General features: G+C 43.6%; 1 protein-coding gene across 17 annotated transcripts in view; it reads left to right on the forward strand.

Moving 5' to 3' along the window:
* The window catches only part of ELAVL2 (ELAV like RNA binding protein 2), a 165,424-nt gene that overhangs the window by 46,045 nt on the left and 101,844 nt on the right, over window positions 1–17,535 (forward strand). The window contains exon 3 of one of the 17 annotated variants that reach the window (XM_059724648.1): window positions 16,629–16,720. The exons of the other annotated variants lie outside the window; for them this stretch is intronic. The gene's annotated coding sequence lies outside the window, so the exon portion shown is untranslated. The remainder of the gene's footprint in view (window positions 1–16,628; window positions 16,721–17,535) is intronic. 17 annotated transcript variants of the gene reach the window in all.

Genomic DNA, 17,535 nt, shown 5'->3' on the forward strand with positions numbered 1-17,535 from the left:
TTTTTATCAGTTGAAATGAAATCAACTTTAATATTGGTTAATTAAACTGCTTAGTTATTTCAGGTTAATTTTAAAGGTGACTAGTAAGGGACTGTCTATACAAAAAGTAGCAGCAGCTTAACTAAGCATGTAAAATCCATATCTTCAAACAGGTGCAATAGCTGTGTGCAGGTAGATTGAAGATGTTACTCTTAAGTCGGCTTTAAAGTGGTACCGGAGCACTGAAATGCGGGACAAGATGTTTGTTGAGGTCATAGGAAAGTAGAGCTGGAACAGTCTTCATGAGGTTGTTCCATGTTTTGATTGAAAAAATATAATGTAGCAAGGGTTTTTTCTAAAAAAACTAAAACAGTTAAATTGTTCTATAAATCAATGCATAAAACAAGGTTTTATAGAAACTCTGATTCCTAATACGCTTGCAGAAAGCTGCAGTAATTGGCAAACAAATGGAAAGGCTGCAGAGTATGGTAAATCAATTTCGGTGACCTAGGGAGAGCATTTCACTAAATTGTCCTGTGTAATAGCCATGCCTGTGCTTTGTTTTCTGAAACTTTGAAGAGCTGTAAAGATTTCTTAGTCTCCTGTGGTATTCATTCATGTTAACATAGGAAGTTCCCACTGATCCTACAAAGGTTCAGGCATGTTTGAGCCAGTAATTGACCAGGCTGAGTTTTTGTCTCCTAGATTTATTTCTGCTACTGGGGAGCCTGGCAGTTCCATTCTGGTTCCTCAGTTGTTGATGAGAGGAGACTTATTCTTATAGTAAAGATTTAGGACTTTGATCTTAAGTGGTTTCTATACTAAAACAGAACCTAGAAGTAAAACTGGTTAAATTCAGCTTTTATTTGATTGGATATATTCTTAAGTCTTCAGAAGCATTCTAGCTGAAGGTGTATGGCCCTGCTTGATGGTAGTATGAGGATACAAGCACTGAAGAAGAAAATGCTACATCTGGAGTCTACGTGGAGTGCAACTCTAATATCTTGCAGAGGATTTGAGGCTTCTCCTAAGATTTGGCATTTTGTACTGAGTTGCACTGAGGTGGCGGCAGCAACAGCAGCCTTTTGTAGTGAATTAAAGAATGCTTTTCAAGGAGACAAGCACTTCCTTTTCAAGAAATAATTCAGCAGTGTAATCTTGGCCTTCCACATTCCTCTCTAACTTGGAATATGAGAAGTCCAAAAAATCTGTAAATGAAAAATCACAGAAAGTGAATGTCTATATGCTGTGGCTTCTGAGAAGATGAGACAAAAAAAAAAACAAACAAAAAACCTTGTCTTGGTATTGATGCTTAAGACTGACCTACAGATGTACTGGATTGCAGGAAGCTTATTCAAAATAGCAGTGCTGCTTAGCTTGAGGGAGAAGGTGTTTCTCTGCAGAGGAAATGTCCACCTGTTTTGAACTACAGGGACAGGATCATACCATGTTGAAGACTGTGGTATGGGAAGGCTCAGTTAGACCCATGAGCCTTGAACCTTTCTGTTATGGGTTCTAGAAAATGAATGGCTTCATGGAAAAGAGAATGAGGATGTAGAAGGATGCTAATAATTCTGATGACCCTATTTTAATTAGAGAATGAGTAGGGGCTGTAAAATAAGTAGTACTGGAACTACCACTGTTACTGTTTGTGTACCCTACTTGTAGCCAGGCTCCCTAGATGCAGTCTCAAATCTGTAGTGCGGTCTTAGTAGTATTTCCCTAGCTCTAAATGGTGGTGTGAGTATAAGTAAAGATTGTGAGATGTTCAGATACTATCGTACTGGGGACCATGAAAGTAACTAAAATAGACGAGCTTTGGAAGGTGTGGTCATTAGAGCTGTTTAGGGATTTTTTTTCCATTTTAATTTAAACCTAATATGAAGTATTAGGTTTAAACAGTATATACTCTGAGGGAGTTTCCTAGCACTGGAAAGAAGGTTATTAAGGTGGATTAATATTTGCATAGGTAATTTTATTTTATTTTCTAAATTTTACTACTTGTTTCCAATTAAAAGTTCACCAAGATGCATTTGTAGCTTTCAGTACTTTTAGCAGTGTTGTCAATATCGGTAACCATTGCTTGTCAGAGTGACTGAAGATGTCTCTGCTGTTGCTTTTAAAGGCATCCAGGTTAAGGTTGGTGTGACTTTCTATACAGGGAATGGAAACTGAAATGATTTAGCTCAGTGAATTTCTGCCATCTGGCTGTAAGGAGTAACTAGTTTTTTAAATGGATAAGAAGCTCCATGTTTAGAAGTACATCTAGCAGAGATCTGTTGTCCTCTATTCTCTTGGTCAGCATAATGTTCTATATGAGCACTCTATTGTGGTGATGGTGTTGCTGGCAATGTATATTCCCTTGGAAATTCAGCTGTTACATGGTGAATGACCACAGGCTTGGTTAAGTGGCAAAGGCTGAGCCAAGCTTATTACATATAAAGTACCAACGCACTAACACACACCTCACAAGTTACAGAATGTGAGTCCTGGATGCTTGTGGCAAGGCTTGGGGGCAGCTCATGTATGCATCTCCTAGGCCTGTTGCCATGTTCTGAAAGCTTCCAGTCTCTATTCTACGTAGGTTAGAACACTGATGTACTCACCATATACTGGTGTAGCAAACATCAAGTTTTCTCCCCAGTTTCCCTTATTTTCATACCTGAAGAGTATGTTCTGGACTGTCTGGCACCATCCTTAACAGCTTTGATTGGTCATCTTCTAGTAGTGTCCTGCAAAGCCTAATCTTGTAGGCAATCCCTTCCAATCAAAGTTCTACTGAATTCCAGGTCAGTCTTTGAGGCCTGCATTGGCCAGTGGTGTAGCAAAACTTTTGAGTTGTACATGTACTGATCAATGCTTAGTTTTAATCAATACTCCAGTGAGACCCACAAACCCTGTGTTCTTTGTCTGTACTCTGATTACACTCCTAGGGAGTGGTGGTAGCTTATTGCAGGTGTTTAAGGGAATGTCTGCATGCAAAGTATCCTCTGGGAGGTCTCCTTTAAGATAGTTGACATTTGGCCATTCAGGGTGGCATTACAGCATAAGTTGTTGAAGTCTAAGTGTTGGACAAGTATTAGAGGCATGTACAACATCCACAGGTTCCCTGTTTGCCTCTGATTCTATCAGAGGATGCTTGTGTAACAAAACCTTTCTTGATCTGTTCTGGTGAAGCTCTCTCTGTGTGCTTCTGCTTCTTCCCCTTACTTTTTCCTGGCAAGGGAATTTAAAGTCAAACAATGCAAATTTTATCTCTGTATAAGTTCTTACGTTATCCATTGCTGTCGCTACTGAACATAGGCTGCAGATTTTGTCTGTACTGTGTATGGTGCTCTGAACTTCTGTCTTTGACTGTAGGGTGTTGTCGTCTTCCTCTCACTTGTGAAAAGAAATCTTTAAATGGGTGGGGAGAGGGATGGATAGGGTCTTTAGATTCTCCCCCCAAATCAATATCTTTAGTATAAAATTTCTTCCATTTGTTGGGTAAAGTCGCATCTTGACCTTGTCAAGTGGCTGGAGAAAGGAGTTACCTTTTAAAAAAAATTGTTCCCAAGAGTTTTCTGTCTGTTCCTGGACAAGGCTTGTCAGATAGCAACTTGACAGTCCATTCAGTTCTTCATATTTACTTTACCTCCATCCCTAGTAAATGGATGCATCACAAATATTTAATGATTATTTTTATCCTCCACTCTGAGACGGGTGTTATGTTTTGCTTAACTGAGGAGGTGAGGGACTGGTGGGTTGGTTAAGTGAATTGAGAAGGTTGTGTATTAGTTGTGGAACAGGGACTAGGACTTGGATTTTTTTATTTTATTTTATTTATTTATTTTTTGAAGCTCTTGTCAGGGCTTTAAAACAGATTGTCCTTTCCCCTTTTATTAGTGATGCTTTTGGGATAGCAGATGGAGCCTTTTTGATGTTCTGAAGTCTTATCCAGGAAATAATCCTTACTGTTACAATACATATTCCAGAATTCAGGCTGGGAAGCCAGGCCGCTTCCAGAAAAAAGGGTTAATATTGGGGTTATAATTTTTCACCTGCATCAATGATTGAAATAAGGCTTGGAAGCCTTATTTAGATAATATATAAGATGATGATTCTCAACCAGGCTGCAATAGCACCATGGGTTGCCTTGAGACCCTTTCAAGGGTGCAGTGGGGTGCCACATAATGTTATTACTGTTAAGTGGGCAAACATGATTCAGAAGATGAAACCCAGAGATTTCAAACAGTTTTTCTGTTGCAAAGAACTTAGAAATCTGTAGTTGTGGTCTTTATTTTCCCTGTATTTAAAAAAAAAAAAAAAAAAAAAAAAGGGGGGGGGGTAAGAGCTAGCACTTTTCCAAGAGGTGCCTTGAATGAGTCTGTCTAGGGGTGCCTTGAGTCTAAAAAGGTTGAGAATTGCTGGTGTAAGAGCTGTATGTTAAAAAATATCAGTGTTCATGGTGAAGGTAGTATCTTTTCAACTAGGGATGCCTTTAAATGGAGGGAAGGGAGTTGCAGTAGATGCAAAATGTCTAGCCCTATCTTACCTAGCAGTAAATGTTATGTCACTCTGCAGTGAATGTTATGTCACTCTGCCATGGGGGTGGGCAGCTATCTAGGCCCAAGGGCTACATAAGGAGTTTTAATGAGCTGTTGCTGGGTCAGCACCAAAACTCTGTATGGAGCTTTGGGTGGGCAGGGAGCAGTGTTCTGGAGTGAGGTGGGCAAACAAGGCCAGGATCATGGGGGCCAGTCGCAAGGTGGTGACGACTTGTGTTGACCTGTGTCAAAGCCAAGCCATAAGCCATAATCCACTCATTTGGTTGGGGGGAGGGAAGACACCTGGGCGCTAGACCCCAGGAACCAGCTAGGGGTGAAAAGAGGGGGAGGGAGGGCACGTGCAGCAGAACTTGCCTAGCTGGTGTGGTCTGCAGCTGGCTCCACATGGAGCAGCCTGCACTGTGCTCCCCCACCAGCCCCAGCCAGTGCGCAGCTTCTGGTGGAACTGTTCCCTGTGCTTTTGCAGTTGGCCCAGGTGTTGCTCTGCTTCCCTTGCCTCCAGCAGGAGCTGCCCAGCTGAAGCTTCCTCCACTTCTGCCTGGAGTGGCACAACAAGGGCAGGAGGAGGATTCACCGCTAGAGGTGAGGGGATCAGAGCAACACCTGACTGGCTGCAGCTGCCCCAGGAACAGCACTGCTGGAAGCTGTGCTTGCTGGCCCAGGTCTGGGCCAGCAGGGCTGCCCTGCTCCGTTTGCCTCCAGTGGTGGTTGTTCCTTCTGCTCTTGCTCCTGCTCTTGCTGCGCTACTGAGGTTTTGATACAAGTTGGGCCAATCATGACTTACCAGACACAGTGATAGCAGGTCTGCCTTGGTGTCGTGCTGGTGATGACCAGGCATTGACTTTGTTTTGTGTCTGACTACACATTGATAGGGTGGCTATTTATGGACACGTTTTTCCTAAAGGATACTTGTTTAGCTGGCAAGTGCATGTTCAAGGAGACTAGTATAGACAAACCTTTGGCAAAAGTTAATTGCGTTATGGTCAACTGTAAGCTGTTCTAGGGGCATTTTGACATTTTGGGCCATATGTAAACGCAAGTTGTATAGACTTTAATTGAATTAGAAATTGATATAGCTTAATAGGAGCAACCCTTGGTGACACTGAGGAAATAAGTTTAATTTGAAAGTGAAGACTGTCCACCCATAGGGGTTGTACTGGTTTTTAACCGAATTGGTTCCTATAATAACTAAGTCTTTATTTCTGATCTTTAGGCTGATTTGCACGTAAATATCTTCATTCTTAAATTTGTTACTCCATGGTACATGCAAGGTATTTTGGCTCAGTTTGATGGAGGGGCAAGCTGCCTTACATTTTATTGTGGAGTAAAAATGTGTACAGATAGCTACCATAGAGTACCTGATACATTGCAAATTTTCACCCCCAGATTATTTTGCTGTAATTTATTTGTGTAGCCCTACTGTCCAGTAGGATTAAGATTAGAGACCTGATCAAAGACTGCTGATCGTGAATAACAATTGGGGAGGCTGGGGATGGAAGGTTTCAAGGAATCAAATCTGACTAAAGGGAAGAAAACCTGTCTTCCTCCCTATACACCAGGGGTAGATAACCCCCAGCATGGGTGCCAGAGCGTGACATGTGAAGGCATTTTGCTGAGCATGCATGCCTTAGGGTGAATGGCATGAAAGAGGCTGGGACTGCGCTGCCACCACAAGGATCAGACCACTCACGGCTCCCCTGCTGTCTGCCCCTGGCACACCAGCATCTTACAAGTCCAAGGTTGCGGGTGTTTTTGGCACTCTCTGTGTGTAAAAAAAAAAAAAAAAAAAAAAAAAAAAAAAAAAAAAAGTTGTGGACTAGGGGCCCTATTTGATTTGGATTCAGCCTGTATTGGGGACAGGTGATTTGATTAGTTGATTTGGATCACTGTCCCCAATTCAGTTTGGCCAAATGTGAATCTGAAGTCTTGATGCTGATTCAGAGAATCAGCAATTTGGCCATAGACACAGCTTTAAATGTTTTTTCTACATACCTTGAGGTCCCAGGTGCAGCTTGTGAAGGCTCTGATGCTGGGGTGGATGAAGTGTCCCACAGGAGTGTTGGGGGGGCCCCCCATGTGTTTGGTGGTGAACCTGGAAGTGGACCGGATATGCTTCTGGTCCACTTCCGGGTCTGCTGCTGAGCACACTGGGGAGCCCTCTGTGCTTCTGTGGGACACTCAATGTGTCCCAGCATTGCAGCATTCACGAGCTGCCTGCTACCTAGACGCATGTAGAAAAAACATTTTAAAGCTGTGTCTGTGTCCAAATTGCTGAATCTTTCTGGATCGATTCGGAGAGATTAAAAGGTCATCTGATACAATTTTGGATTAGGAGATTTGGCCACTGAATTGGGCTGAATCTCCACCGAATCGAATCTGGGACCAAAGCTTTGTAACAGCCCTATTGTGGACCCCTGCTGTACGCTGTTACTTTTCCAGGTCAAGTGTTTTGTCAACCTCCTGAAATGCACAAATATATAGGTTTATTAATTATAATTGCATATAGTGATAATGATAATACTGCCCTCTTCCCAACTTTACTAAAAGTATAGGTAGGTTGGGGAGGGGGATTGCAACCCCCCCCACCCCATGTTTGGATTAAGGGGATGCCAACCTGAAACAATGTTGGGGGTGTGATTGTGAAGTATGATTTAAAAAACAAAACAAAACTATTCAGTGCTGACAGTATGCAGTCCATAGTTTCTTTGTACATTTAATACCAACTCAACAGTTTTTTGTTGCCTGCCATCTCTGGAGTGGAATCAACGCAGCACAAGAATGGTCTCTAATGTCTTTTAAAAGCAGGGTTCCTAAAACACTTACTAGTGCATTCCAGCTAATGGCCTGTCTGTGTTCATACCAATTAGCTGTTTGGCTTTATCTGTGTAGACAAGGCAAAACTGTTGCTGCATTCTGCAGTAGCTTCACCCTGCAATGGTGAGGGTTGATATGGTAAAAGCCAACTAAGACATTCATCTAATTAAATGGGGATTGTGTCTAAACCCTCCAGCTGTCAGACTCTTGACAAGATTTTAATGCTGTTGCATGATATGGCAGCTGTACTGGCTCTTGCGTTAAAACGACTCTTGCCATCTTTGACTGCTCTGCGTAGCTAGACCTTGATCTAAAGCTAGTACTGTAGGTTTAGTGGCTTACTGTGTCGCAAGATGCAACTGTTTATGACGGTGATTCTCAACCTGTTTAGACTCGAGGCACCCCTCCATAACTCTTGTGAATTGAGTGGCACCCCATGTTAAAAACTAACTTATTACAGTGCTAGCCTCCTTATAGAGGGGTCAGGCAGTGAGAGTGGGGTGGAACAGTCAGGTGGGGAGATCCTGAGTCTACCCGTACCTGCTTATTTCCTCACACTTTCTGTGGCACCCTTCAAAGCCTCTCTCATGGCACTCTAAGGCAGTGTTTCCCAATCTGTGGGTCATGATCCAAAAGTAAGTTGCAAGAATATATGAAAGGGTCATGATCAAACTTTTAAAAAATGGCTTCTCCTTTAAAGGAGGATAACATGGGAAACTGGCTTTTCCCATATAGACTGTCAGAGTTCCAGCCTGTGAGGGGTTGTTTGGGCCTCCTGTGCCCCACACACCTATCCCCTGTCCCACTGGGGGCCTGGGGACATGTGGCCCCAGGTCTACATGCAGGGTGAGATGGGGTGGGCTACCACTGTGGGCTGTGCCGGGCTCTTCCCACCAGTGGGCTGGGCTGGGCTCGGCTAGGCTGGGCTGCACTAGGAGGGGGTGGCTACGGCAAATTTTGTGGTGGATGCAGCCCCCCCATATTCCTCTTCTCACCGCCACCACTGCCTGCCCTGAGTGCAACTTGGCCCAGCTCCCTGCCAGGAAAAGCCAGGTGCAGCATGCAGCAGCACCCTACCATGCATGTGGAAGCAGGGGCACATTCCTCCTCCCCCTCCCCCCGTGCCCTCCTGGGGTCTGTGTAGTGGTGGGAGCTGTCGCCCCCCGCCCGCTCCCCATCCCTTGGATGAGCTGCAGTCCTTCCCATGCCCTGCCCCATCTGGGCTGCACCTGCCCCAGCCCCACCTCCACTTCCTCCCTCACTGTGGGGGGCCTTTATCAGCCCCCCCACCCCTCCCATTCCTTCCCCTTTTCCCCCTCAACACACTTACCAGCCAGACCTGGCTGTTCTCCACGCTGCCGGGTTGTACTCTGGCCGCCTGCATGCTGTTCTGCAGCTGCGCACATGTACGTGGAATTTATCGACCAAATCAGACAAAAATGCTGATTGCCGATGTTCTCAACTTTCCTCCTATCAGTGCCAATCAGATACGGGATGGATGCATCGATGCACCTCTAGTTTACAAATAGGTCCTTGTACAAAAAAAGAACCACTGCTCTGGGGGATTCCATCAACCTGGGTAAGAATCACTGGTTTAGGACAGTACAGGTGAAGGATGATGGGAACTAGCTATGATAGCAATTCCCATAGGATGTGGCATAGTACACTAGCAGAAGCGTGCTGTGGAAAAAACATTTTTTATTTATTTATTTTTTGGTATGTTAAGCTGGGGGGCATACCATATATTCTGCTGCGACCTGCTAGGCGCGTAGCACAGCAATGACCCCAGGGTGCAGTCATGGAGGTGGTAGTAACTTGTAGATGTCCGGTCCTGGTGTAGCCCTCAATGATTGTGGGGTTGGGGGGCTGGGAGAAGTGGTGGTACTGAGATGAGACATCTACAAACGGTCATCCCCATGCCCTGCCTTGGGTACTAGGTGCCATGTTCTGCTGCTCCCTGTTCTGCATACATACTGTTGCCCTGCTTGCCAGCACCCCCTTTTCCCCAGGTCCAGCTGTTCCCTTTCTCACCCAGCCCCTACTTTCACTGTGCCAAGCTCCAGAGAATCCTCACCAACAAATGTCCCCGTGTCCCCCTCCTTGCTTCGGCTGTGCCTTTTGCCCTGCAGCCTCCCAGGGTGGAGTTTGTTTACAGCTTGCCTTTGCTTACCCTCCTTCGGTTCTGGGGTGCCCCGTGGAGTGGTTCCACATACCCCATCGGAGAGGCTGCTGCCTTGGTTCATCTTGACACCGTTTTCCCCAAAGAGGACTTTCTTTATAGCTGCATTCTCTGCCTCTTCTCCTAGCCTCCCCACTTGCTGGCTGCAGCATGCATGCAGCTGCCAGCCACTGGGGTGCATCCAGCATGAGCTTTCAGCCACTGGGACCAGGCATCTACAAATTGTTTGTGCCATTGCTGCTGCTTTCACTGCCCCCTTCTGGATGCAAGACTAAAGCGTGTTGCCAGTTTTAATGTAGAGAAAACGTGTGTCCCAGATATCAAAAGTAAGGGAAACACTGAGCTTATAGCAATGAAGCTTTAGAAGAATGTGTTGCTTGCCTAGGAGGAGTAGGAACTTTCCACTGAATTAGTGATCTCAGTTGTTCCAGAGGTGGCTTCCTACTTCAGTGAAGAGGAAGAAAAACGAAGTGTGTGTCTGAGAAGGAGCAGAATAGAAGTGGAATCAATAAAACTTGGCACAGACACTTTAAGAGGAAGAGAAGGAGAAAGTAGTATAGAGGCTGCATCCCTTTAACTTTTTCTTAGAAGAGTAGGGGACAGAGCAGCTTATGAGAATGGAGAGCAATAGTGGTTGTGAGACCAAAAGCCCCTGGTATATCAGCAAGCTCTTTAAAATAGGTGAGGCCTGGTATTCTTTCATAGATTTGTAGATGCTAGGGTCAGAATGGATCATCAAGTCCAATACCAGTGGCAGGAAAAAGTGCTGGGGTCATGTGACCCCAGCCAAATGTTGTCCAGTCTCCTTTTGTAGACCCCCCCCCCCCCCCCCCAAGGTAGGGGAGAGCACCACCTCCCTTGGAATCCCATTCCAGATTCTGGCAACCCTAACCATAAAGAAGTTCTTTCTGATGTCCAAGCTAAATCTACTTTATCAGCTTGTGGCCATTGTTTCTGGTTATTCCAAGGGGGGTTCTGGTAAACAGAACATCTCCTATTCTCTGCTGCCCGCTTAGTGAATTTGTATACTGCCACAAGATACCCCCTCAGCCTTCTCTTGTGAAGGCTGAAAAGGTCCAAGTTCCTCAGCCTTTCCTCATAAGGCCTTCCCTGTAGGCCTCTAACCATATGAGTGGCCCTCTTCTGGACCCTCTCAAGGTTGTCCACATCCTTTGTGAATTGTGGCATCCAGAATTGGACGCAGTACTCGTGCTGCAGTCTGACTTCCCTGGATCTGTTCGTGATACAGTTACTAATGCATGACAAAGTGCGGTTAACTTTGCAAATTACTTTGTCACACTAACAATTCATATTCATCTTGGAGTTGATAACGACTCTGAGATCTTTCTGCCACTGTGCTGCTGAGGTCATCCCCCAGCCTATAGGTATGTTGGTGATTTCCTCTCCCTAGGTGCAGCACCTTGCACTTGTCCTTGTTGAACTGCATCTTATTGTTCTCTGCCCACTTCTCTAATCTGTCCAGGTCTGTCTGGATTTGGTTTCTTCCCGTCAGTGCGTTTGCTTCACCCCATAGCTTGGTGTCATCTGTGAATTTGGGCAGAGTGCTTTCCATGACCTCATCCAGGTCGCTGAAGATATTGAACAGCACCAGCCCAAGGACTGAGCCTTGGGCGACTCCACTGCCCACATCTTTGGAGGTCAGTATCTACATGTCTACCACCACTCTCTGGGTATGACCCTTAAACCAATTTGCCGCCTACATGACTAATCATCTACAACACAGCCGTTCAGTTTGTATATAAGAATAGAATGGGATACCATGTCGAGGCCTTCTTGAAGTCCAAGTAGATGACATCTACCTCAACTCCTGTATCTAAGCATTGTGTGACCTGGTCGTAGAAAGAAACAAGATTAGTCGGGCAGAATCTACCTGCTATGAACCTGTGCTGGTTGCCTTTCAGCATTATATTACGCACTGGACTCCTACAAATGTGATCCTTTTTCAAGGGTTTTCCCAAGGATAGAGGCAAGACTAACGGGTCTGTAGTTACCCAGTTCTTCCTCCTTTCCCTTCTTGAAAACAGGGACCACATTGGCCCTTTTCCAGTCCTCTGGGGCCTCACCTCAGCACCACAGGTGCTTAAACAGTCATGTTAGTGGCTTTGCTATGACACTGGCTAATTCTTTTAGCACTGTTGGATGGAGCTTATCCGGTTCCGCTGATTTAAACACATCTAGCCCCTTCAAGTGTCTCTTTACTAGGTCGGTGCTGACAGTTGGTGGGCTGGTGTTTCTCCAGTTTCTGTCAGTAATGCACTTGGGACATTTGTCTAGATCCTAGCTCAAGAATACAGAGGCAAAAACTCACTGAAGAGCTCTGCTTTGTCCCTCCTATCTATCACCGACTGCCCTTGCCTATCTTGTAGGGGTCCTATGTTACCCTGCTCCTTCTTTTTGCTCCCTGTATACCTGAAGAAAGACTTTTTGTCCTTAATTTTTGTTGCCAGCCTGAGTTCTAATGCTGCTCTGGCCTTCCTAACTGATTCCCTGCAAGTGTGAGCCAAGGAGGTATACTCCTCCTTGGTAGCTACCCCCTGCTTCCATAGTCTGTATGCCCCTCTTTTTGCCCTTAGGGGTTCCTGGATTTCCTTGTTTAGCCAGGAGGGTTTCTTGGCCCCTTTGCCCCCTTTTCTACGTAGTGGGATTGCCTCCTCCTATCCTCCCACAGGTTTGCTTCCTTGAGGAACGATTGCCCTTCCTGGATCCCCATTTTGTCAATGTTCTTGAGCTTTAATGGCCCACTAACTAATCTCCTAAGCACACTGAAGTCAGCCTTTCTGAAGTCTAGCATTTCTGCCCTGCTGGTTACTTTCCCCACCCTTCGCCGGATAGTGAATTCAATCAGTTGATGGTGACTATTCCCTAGGTTGCTTTGTACCTGCAGATTCCTCGCCAGGTTGTCCCCGGTAGCCAAAACCAAGTCCAGCAAGGTGTTCCCTCTAGTGGGGTCATGTACCTCCTGCATTAGGTGGAGGTCCTGTATGCAGGTTAAGAGCCTATGTGAATGATTAGTTCTGGCTGATTGATCCTCCCAGCAGACATCAGGGTAGTGTTGGGTCATCCATGACAACTGTATTTCTTGACTGTACAGCCTCTGAGAGCTGCCCAGAGAACTCCAGGTCTAGCAAATCCTCCTAGTGTGGCGGTCTATACTAGACCCCTGCTATCAAGTCACTTTCCCTTTGACCTCCTTGTATCCTAACCCACAATATGTCAGTTTGGCCCTCCTCTGATCCCATCTTGATTATAGAAGATGTATATTGCTCCTTAACCTAGAGAGCAACACCTCTCCTCTTTTTTCCCCACTCTATCCCATCTGTGCAGCTTATAACTGTCAATGCCTACTGCCCAATTGTGAGTAGGGTCCCACCAGGTTTCAGTTAGCTCAATCAGGTCAAAGTTGTTGCTTGCAAGCAGGAGTGTAAGTTCCTCCTGTTTGTTCTCCATGCTCCTAGCATTAGTGTAGAGACATTTAAGCCCCACAGTGGGTGCCCTTGGTACCCTCCTGTCCTGATGTCTATCGGGCCCCTTAGTGCTTACCTGGGCTGACGTAGTGCATGGCTTGTGGTTCTCTGAACCTATGTTCTCGTTGTCCGCTGCATCCCCATCCCCCTACAAACCTAGTTTAAAGCCCTTCAGAAGAGATCAGCTTTTTACCTGTAAGAGGTGAAAAGGAGGAAGGCTGTTGTTTACTAGCATGTGCCTAGAAATACTGTAATCATTTTTAGAATGTGTCAGAACTGATTGTGTTGAGTTGAGGTGGGGATAGGGAAAATGTGACAACATGATTGAAGACTACGTGGTGGAGGTGTACAAGCTTCATCCAGGCTTGGCCATTGGGCAGGTGTATACTGAGAAAGCTGCACAAGCCTGAAGTAGGGAGGGGGAGGAAATAAGAACCATAGTATAATTTGTTTATTCTTTTTTCAATCTGTGTTCTGTTCCAAAGAGGGAGAAAGCAAGCTGACGTCAAGCTGTCTGGCCTTTAGCAGCTCATCTGCTGTCAAGCTGGGTGATGAAAAGCAACCCCAGGTATTACCTCTGCATCACTGAACTAATATCAGAAAACTAAATAAATCTTGGGTTCTTACACCTCTTCCCAAGGCTTAGAAGCCTATCTCAGTTCTTTCGATTAACCTTCCAGTCCTGTGAGTTATATCAGTCTTCTATTTTTAGTTAAAAAGTCTTGGTTCAAGGTTAGGCTCCAAAGCAACCATGGGAACCTCCCTAAAGGACACTTGGAATACATCTTGCCCTGTGAAGCATTGGAAGTCTTCCTGGCTTGCTTGCTAAAAGCATACTTAATTGCAGTAGCTATCCATAGTGCATTTTTTCTTGATTAGGAAGAGCATATGATTTTATTGTGCTGTGTGGGTGTAACTGGAGCAGAGCATCTCACAGACTAATCAACATCTCTTACTCTTTGCATTCTGAATCTAGTCTTGTCTTGTTCTGGAAGCCTCTGGTGCTCCTATCTCTTCCAATTAATATTTTCCTGAGGATTGTTCATGAGCCCTCCCTTCCCCTTTCTTATCTTCACAAGTAATAATTTTTCTGTATAAAAACACTGACGTTTAGGTAAGGAATAAGTTATAACCAGTTTCATTTGTATCCACCTCACTCACAAAGCTACATAAGTGCCAAGGGTTATCCTTATTTATGCCTAAGATTTAATAAACCTCTGATGTGTCAGGTTTTAAGAGAGCTGCATTTGCTTGAGGCCCTCCTGTTAGTGGGGAAAATAACAGGTTTCTTCAGCCCCGTGTCTTGTGCACAGTTCTTCAGATACTTGAGTAGATGACAATTCATTATATTGGCAGCATGTAGGTGTTGGAGACTTCCAAGTATTCAGTTTTCTCTAACTTTGCTCACTCCTGAGTGTTCCTCTCTTGCACAAGATGACTCACAATCTGGAATTCTCTTGCAAGCCAGTATCTATCTGCACTTGGTTGATACTTTGGTCAGAGGATCTCAATGTCAGCTGCTCTCAAGTAGATGTAGCTTGTTTGTAGTAAATGACATTCCTCCTGCAGTTGCTTCCCTCAGTACTACCTTCCTGTCACACTCTTTCAGATATTTAAGGCATTAATTGTACAGTGATATGGAAAAACTAGAAGAGGTGCATTGTGGGAGAGTCATTATACCATTCCTACAGCTTTTATGCTGTGCTATTTGAAGGTATCTTCTAATACTTTTAGGCTGATGAGCCAGATTATTAGTTTAGCTGACTGGTGTCTCTTTGCAAAAATTAAATAAATATGGTTGCCACATGAGCAGTAACGTTTTACTTTTTCCCTATACTCTTTCCTATCATAGAGTCTGGATGGGGTAGAGTGAAATTCTGATCATGTTTATCTTGAATCATTTGTTGGTTTGGGTGTACTGGTTAGCTTTATTCTTTGGAACAGATGGTTGGGATTTCAAGATAAGATTAGAAATTGCTGATTTGAGAGTTAATTAGGTAGCAGTGAAGTAACATGACCAAACTGGGTGAGATGAAGCATCTCTACCATGGTTCCAAGTGGACACTAATTGTCAAGCTGCTTAACAGAAGTGAACAACTGTAAGGGAATAAACTGTTGTATTGGAAGTGGATATTTCTTTTAAAAGTAACTAGATGGAACCTTCCCTAAGTGTTGAAAAAGAGTTAAATAAGTTAATGTTAAACAAAAGGAAAAACCCCAAAACCTTTTTTCATTTCTACATACCACGACTGTGGAACTTTGGATGTTTTAAGGAGCTGAGTCTGCTAAATGGGGTGCCGAATTCACAGGTAGCATTCAGAATATGAAAAGAAGTGGTGATGACTAATAATATGGGGGATTTGCAGCTTGATCCAATTTTGTTAAAGGAAATTCCTTTCCAGATTCTTAATAAAATGTATGATTTTTTTTTTTTTTTTTTTGCTAATTCAGGTCCCTGTTTCAGTTCTTCACCATCAAAAATAATTCTTAAAATGAATTTATTTCTGAAGCTTCAGTGAAGGCATGACACATCTTGTCTGTCTTCTGGTGATAAGGAAACTGTCATAAACAGCCTTAAGGAAGTAGGTTGTGTGTAGTACAAATGTCGGAACAGAATTGTGCATATATACTAACTTGATGCATCAAAAGTTCATATCTTTACATACACATTTGAATTGCAAGCTTTTTATCACTTAGGTTCCCTGGTTAAGTCTGCATTAATTTAGCCAACAGAATTGAGCCTCTGTGAATGAAAGGAGTGAGAGATTCAGTTCAGTATTGAGAGCTCTATTGGATGAGGAGTCCTGCCTTGACTTGGGATGCCATTTTTACCATCTAATAATGCTTCAACAAATGCAATACTCCAAGAACTCAGGAAGAAAATGGTGCTTAGTGGTAGAAACTTGGATACTTCATTTATAGCACAAACTAAATGCTTAAAACACTCTGAAAATATACATAAATAATTTCCCTATTTTCATGGGAGAGTAACTACTATAGTTACTGTCTAACCTGGTAATGAACTTTAGGGACATGGAAATAAATCCTGGTTTCCTGACATGCCCTCACTATGTTTGAGAACTTGGCTATCTTTATTTATTTATTTTTTTTAAGATTCTTGGTCAGATTATTTTTAGTACATTTGCTACATGTGGAGGCAGTGGCATCCTTATACTTCAAAATAACTGTAAACAACAAGGTCTGGAGCAGGAGAGAATATGCATTCAAAAACATCCATGGCTTGGTGATGAAACTAAATGAGGATGATTTGTGGAAAAGCATGGGGAGAATTTTATCAGGCAAAGACTTCTTTACCATCTTAAAGGAAAAATGAATAGGCAGAATATCATTCAAGTAAGCATCTTGCTTCCTCTTAAGTGTTACCATATCATGAACACTGTGGAAAAGATGTGATTGCTTCACTATGACCTTGTATGACTTACCATTCATGTTTTCATTGTTCATCCTTAGGGTCATATGGGTGGTATGCCTGATTATATACCCAGAGGGTACTGTGCATATAGTTTAAAGCAAGTGGCAAACTTCGCTTATGTCAATTTGTTTCTTTCTTTCTCTTTTTCTTTCTCTCTTTCTTTCTCTTTATCCTTTTATTGTTACTCACAGCGTGCAGCACAGATGACACAACAGAATTCACCAGGTGACATCTTCTCTGACTGGGAGTTGGGAACTCCTCCTGGATTCTTATTCTGGCTCTGGTATGCTCTTTGACTTTGGGCAGATTACTCGATCCCTCTTCCTTCAGTTGTGAAACAGGAGTAATGTTTATGATCCTCAATCCTCGCTACACTATTATATAAGTGATGCAGATGGTCTTGAATATTAATAAAGCATAAAGTGTTAGTGCTAAGTTGCAGCTGGAGTAATTAAGACAGCTACATGACAGATCCACTTCTGTGAGAGTCACAAAACATCAGGAAATCCAGTCAGTGGAGTAAATATATTCAGTGCTTAAAATATTGAAATGTTGACAGCCAGCCCATGGAAGGGTTCTAGTACTTGTCATTAGCTTTTAAAAATATAGCATTTTAAATGTGTCCAGGATTCTTACTTATCTTGCAGAAATGCACTTGATTTCGGTTCTCTAAAATCCACATACCATTTTACTGGCGTTAGCTTGCTAGCGTGTGTGGGTTTTTCCCTTCGTAACTATAAATGCTTTCTAAAACTAAAAATATTCTCTAGCTTTTTTTTTCTCTGTCTTCAGTAGCTTTTAAAGGTATAGGCGCACACAATACATTTGTATTGAATGTATCATCTGTTGCTGCTTTGTTTGTTTAAAGGCCTGTTTTGACTACCAAAATGTAAGGTTGGAAGCATCAAACTAAGTTAGGTCTGTGCTCTTTCTGGCAGGTGAAGGCTGGTACCTACCTTAGAGGAAAAAGATCTTACCTTTTCAAGGAAAACAGTTGCAGTAGAGCTCAATCACCTTGGTGTTCTTCTGCTGACAGGAGTTAGTGAGTTTACCAAAAGCAGTGCTGAGGAGCTGTAGCAATATTTGCACTCTCACTCC

Source organism: Alligator mississippiensis, chromosome 3 (genome assembly GCF_030867095.1).
Source record: "Alligator mississippiensis isolate rAllMis1 chromosome 3, rAllMis1, whole genome shotgun sequence".
NCBI classification, from domain to species: domain Eukaryota; kingdom Metazoa; phylum Chordata; order Crocodylia; family Alligatoridae; genus Alligator; species Alligator mississippiensis.